The 5,788-nt window shown below is 39.7% G+C and overlaps 1 non-coding gene across 1 annotated transcript; it reads right to left on the reverse strand.

The window, feature by feature from the left end:
- Positions 1 to 4,271: 4,271 nt before the first annotated feature.
- LOC132025287 (U4 spliceosomal RNA) lies at positions 4,272 to 4,410 on the reverse strand. Its single transcript, XR_009406535.1, has one exon. It is a non-coding gene; the product is annotated as a U4 spliceosomal RNA (small nuclear RNA).
- Positions 4,411 to 5,788: the final 1,378 nt, after the last annotated feature.

The following is a 5,788-nucleotide window of genomic DNA, read 5'->3' on the forward strand; positions in this document are numbered from 1 at the left end:
ATGACCCGGGGCAGCTGAAGGCAGAGGCTTTAACCCACTGAACCACCCAGGTGCCCCTCCCTCCTGTATTTCTGATTATGTTCTTTGGTACATGGAAATTAGAATCTCCATGTCAGGCTTTAATAACTCTATAATACATATTTGTATTTGCTTTTCCCCTCACAATTTCAAGCATTGAAAAAATAGTAATTTGGGGCACCTAGGTGGCTCAGTCATTAAGTGTCTGCCTTCGGCCCAGGTCATGATCCCAGGGTCCTGGCATTGAGCCCTGCATCGGGCTCCTTGCTCAACCGGAAGCCTGCTTCTCCTTCTCCTACTCCTCCTGCTTGTGTTGCCTGTCTTACTGTGTCTTTTTCTGTCAAGTAAATAAGTAAAATCTTAAAAAAAAAAGAAAGAAAGAAAAAATAGTAATTTCTTAGTCAATTATTTTTTCCTAAAAAGTATTTATTAAATGTACAAATCGCATTGTAATAACAATACAATTTTTAAAAAATGTATGTAAAAATTACAACATATGCTCACCATAATAAATTAACTTTATTTTGTCCATACTCTCATTTAATCATTTTTCATATACATGGATACTTTTAGACTAGGGCTCTGCAAAGTTTTTTATAAAAGACCAGATAGCGATACCTTGGGCTTTGCATGTCACACGGTCTCTGTTGAAACCGCTCAACTCTTGTAGTGTGAAAACAGCTATAGCCAACACATAAATGAATGAGAATGGCTATGCTCCAAATAAAACTTTATTTACAAATGTAGGTGGCCAGCCTGTGTTTGCTAAACCATATTTTCGGCAGTTATTCTTGTAATTCAGATGAAACTATTTGCCTGGCTATTCCTGAACCAAACTTCTAACTCTCTGAAGCTGTTTTAAATTTTTAATGATTTAATTTCACTTGTTTTCCCTAGATCTTTCTTAACCATGCTACAATTTTGGAGCTGAGGTCCCCATATTGATGTGTTTTTAGTAATGCAATAAATTTGATGCGCTTACTGATTATAAAAATACAGGATGTTGTTTTATAATGGACTTTTTATAATGGAGGATGACTCTTAAAAGAAAAATAGTCATCTGTAACCTCACACTATAGCAAAAGATTATGATCTTTTTCTGCCTTGGTGTTTGTGCATATTTTTGATGATTATATTAATGGAAAAGGTGATATAGCAAGAGTAATTTTGGGGAAAAAAATCACCTCTTTCCACTACCAAACATAGTTTTAGTTCTTGTCCACCAGCAAATATATTTTTATATGGATGTGGTTATGTACATCTATCCTTTTAAAATGAGTTTTTGATTTACTCTAATGAACACATATTCGAAGCTGTCTAAGTTTATCCATATTTGTAATCTTCTAAAGGAATTTAAAAATGCATCTACCCTATTCAGTATAGCCCCCTCTTCATCATTCTGAGGCAGCTTAATCCAGTCATTTTTTTTACTTGTATATTTTCACTTTATACTATGAAGAATCTATTTATTTATTTATTTTACTATGAAGAATTTTAATGCACAGGAAAGTTGAAAGAATAGTGTATCAAACACCTCTATGTTCACCACCTAGATTCAACAATTTACATTTTATACATACACACATAATTTTTTTCTCAGTCATTTGAAACTGAAAGGCAGACATCATGATACTTTAATCCTAAGTACTTCAGTAGGTATCTCCTAAGAATAAGACTTTCCCTGCATAACCACATGCCATTATCACATTTAAGACAATGAATAATGATCTCTAATATCATCTAATATCTAGTCCATATTCAAATTTCCTCAATTGTTCCCAAAATATTATACCCAATAGTTCCATTTGGAACCAAGATCCAGTTAAGGTTTGTATCTTGCATTTGTTAATTTTTCTTTTCATTCTTATTTATTTATTGAAGATTTTGTTTATTTATTTATTTATTTTTTAATTTATTTTTTTATATGTAACAACATGGATGAATCTTTTTTTTAAATTTTTTATTTTTTATAAACATATATTTTTATCCCCAGGGGTTATTTATTTATTTATTTGTCAAAGAGAGAGAGAGAGTAAACAGAGGGAACATCGGACAGAGGGAGAAGCAGGCTCCCTGCTGAGCAAGCAGCCCTATGTGGGACTCCATCCCAGGACTCTGGGATCAGGACCTGAGCTGAAGGAAGATGCCTAACCAACTGAGCCACCGAGGCATCCCTCAGTCTCTTTTAAACTAGAAGAACATCTTGACATTTTTCACCATGACATTGACGGTGACTGGAATAATTGTCTTTATTCCGCAGCCTGGGTCTGTCTGATTGTTTCCTCATGGTGTTATATAGATTGTTTATCCCCTGGACTTCCTGTACACTGTGCACTGAGTCTAAAAGTGAAGTGCATTGAAACGTAAAATGGGGAAAATATTTCACCGTTCACTCCTATCAACTTTGATTGATTAGACATTCTCTTACGTTTAAAAATAAGTTCCATGTGGCAAGGTAGGTGAGATCTGCTTTGTAATCAGAAAGGTTTTACAGCAGGAGACCTTGGGAAAATGACTTAACTTCTTTGAGCCTCAGTCTCCCCATATGTGAAAAGGGAAGTGGTAGACACTCAGTAAATGTTTGCTCCCTTCCCCTAGTTTCTTTGGGATCTCGCAAAACGCCACCAGGATAGATATCTCAAGCACATCTGAAGAGCTCACGTTTCCTAAGTAAGACAGCAGCAGCAAGACGGCAATCATTTCTGCGGAGACAGTATCATCATAATGCAATATTAGCTACTGTGATCTTCTATCATTTCCTTCCTGGAGAGTTATGACTGTGGCATTGAGGATTTAAGACCTACAGCCCGAACACTACTTACTACAAATCGCTCACAAAGCTGCTGCAATAAATCTCGTAGAGGAAAGTCATTGCATAAAAAATCCCCTACTCCAGGGAGCTGGCCATTTATTTTCTTAGGAAAGAAGGGCTGTGATGAGAGACACTCCATGCTCCTTTAACTCTATGGAACTGAACCCAACAAAGCATTCATCACAGTAAGTTGAGTGATGGGCCCAATGAGATAAGCTGGGGAAGGAAGTTGGTAGGGAAGTGCCCCCACCCCAGGCCTGCTCAGGGATTTCCCCTCAGCCTGGGGATTAGCTCTGGATGGAACCAACACCACTGAAGGTACAGTTTCTGAAGACAAACTGTCTTTACCGATAGGAAGCCAGAGTCTAAAATTGGACCCAATCGACTCCACAGATTTATCTGGTTTGCATAGTGTCTTAAATGTTTTTTATTTAGATCCCAGCACTTAAAATGTGAAAATGTCACAGAGAAAGATAAAATCCAGATTTCTGGCATCTTTGAACAAATTGGCTGATCCAGCCGCAGTGGCTGAGGTTCCTGCACTGCTGCCCCCTGTGGGTGTAGGTGCGTTATGGAGGCAGCTCCCCCTTCTACCTTATCTGCTTTGCAAGCAATGCGGTTTGCACTCCCCATACTAATCAATTGCCCTGGGGTCCATTTCCTCACCTTCTACTCGCACTGCTGTCCTTGTATCAAAGGGTAGCCCTTAAGTAGAAAATACAGGGAATGCCTGGGTGGCTCAGTCGTTGGGCATCTATCTTGGCTCCCGTCATGATCCTGAGTTCCTGGGATCAAGGCCTTCAGTGGGCTCCCTGCTCTGCTGGGAGCCTGCTTCACCTTCTCCCTGTGCCCCTCCACCCCGCTCATGCTCTCTCTCTCCTCTCTCTTTATCTTTCTCAAATAAATAAATAAAATCTTAAAGAAAAAGGAAAATACTGCTGACTGAGCCTTTTTCAATCATGATCTCCTACACATTCGGGAGGTATTTCTAACATGGTAGGGAGGCAGCCTAGAGTAAAGCAGAGAGCGTAGGCTTTGCTGAAAGGCGGACCGGCTCAGATCCCATCTCTCCCTTAACCTGGGATGTGATGCAACTTGCTAAGTTCCTCCTGAAACTTTGCTCAAGTTTGCTCACAGCTAACGTAGTATACTGGGATCTCCCACTTTGGGAGACACCTTGGATGTGCCATCTTTTCCTATAGTCTGTGACTTCACACTCTCTTGGTTCACTCCCTTTGCTTCATTTTTTCTGTCTTCTTTGAAGACACCCCTTCCTGGAACATTCCATAGATGTCAGAGTTCCTCAGGGTTCTGTCCTTGACATGGCTCTCTGCTGCTCCTACTCTTTACCCTTCCTTCAATCTAATGGTGCTACAGACACATGAATTGATAAGCACATTACAGTACAATATGACTCTGTTTTGCTGCCCCCCCAATGCAGTCTCGAAAGAGACTGTCAAAAATTGTCAGTGCACACTGTAATTTGAGTTGTCATAGTGGGGTATTGGGAAATGATCAATTAGCAATAATTGTGCCTCAGATAAGCCTCACTGGCTACAATACTGCCACTGTGCAAAGTTTGTTTTACTTTTTTTTCCCCCTTCTTTAAAGTTTTATTTACTGAAGTAACCTCTATATCCCACATAGGGCTTGAACTCACGATCCCAGATCAAGAGTCACACTCTCTTTCAGCTGAGCCAGCCAGGTACCCTGTTTTGCTTTTTTTCCCATTTATCGTTACATAAACTTTTGCTCTTTGCTGCAGCACATTCTTCAAAAGGAGCATTTGATGGCTGCACCATATTCCATTGTGTGAATAGATGATAATTCACTTAATCATTCCTCTAACATTGGATGGTTAGGTTGTTTTAATTTTGAAAGGTGAGAATGCCAAGAATGTGTTCTTATACGTGGCCTTTTGTTTTGAGATTATTTCTCAGCCTTATTTTATTTTTTCCCCACCACCTCCCTTTTTGCCTTTTGTTCTTCTTTTCCTCTTTCTCCTCTTCGGGGCCCTCATGTTTCCAGCTGTTTAAAGTGTTCTTTTTGGTGTCAGTCTGAAGGAGAGAGCGTGATTCGATAAAGATAATAGCCCTATCTGACAATTTATGTGTCAGAAAAAGCCTACATAAGCCCAGTGTCCATTGGAACTGAGGATCAACAGCTTATGTGTAACTCTTCTCAAGGTGGGTTCAAAAAGATGAATGCCTAGGAGCTTTACAAGTATGTGATATCTGTGTGGGGCAGTATCTGTGAAAGTAGGGATAGGTTTTCTTGACTCATCTGGCAAGTCCTGGCATGGAGTTAGAAAAAACAGCATCTAGAGTAAGGAAGGAAGAAGTCCCCATCTAGCTGAGAGAAAATGTTAATTTGGAAGTGAAAGGGGGAGTGTTGGATCAGTTAAGGAATTTTAAGTGCCCTCTCTGTGATAGGAGTATTGACTAGACAGTGCCATTGGTCCCGGAATGCCTGGTGTCTGAATGGAAATGCACTGATAAAAGTGAGAAATACAAAGTTAGGTTTGATAAGGAAGTGGGAGGTAGCCTCAACCATAGGAAAGCCTGCCAAAAAGGAAGCAGTGAGTAACTGGCTTCTTGTGACAGTTCGGCCATTGGTAATTCAGTTGACTAGCGAGATGGCTCTCCTGGAACTCTACCTCTCCTGATGGAGCAACGTTCCACCCAGGGTCACTAGGGTAGATTAATGAAGACAAACAATAATTTTACATGGAGTATTTTTGGAGACTTTATTGTCCATTGTGAAGCCAGCTGGCAGCACAGAAGTAGGCGGTGAAATGTTTCAAGGTCATCTCAAAGTAATAAGCCTTGCACTCACCAAGATTTTATGGGTTAATTCCTTTCTCCTCATTGCAATGTCTTCTCCATTCTCCACCAAATTTAGCATCCCCTTCCTATTGTAGATTAACCAAGAGAGGCAGAAAAAGGAGTTATTTTTCTT

This window comes from Mustela nigripes, chromosome 9 (assembly GCF_022355385.1).
Source record: "Mustela nigripes isolate SB6536 chromosome 9, MUSNIG.SB6536, whole genome shotgun sequence".
Lineage (NCBI taxonomy): Eukaryota > Metazoa > Chordata > Mammalia > Carnivora > Mustelidae > Mustela > Mustela nigripes.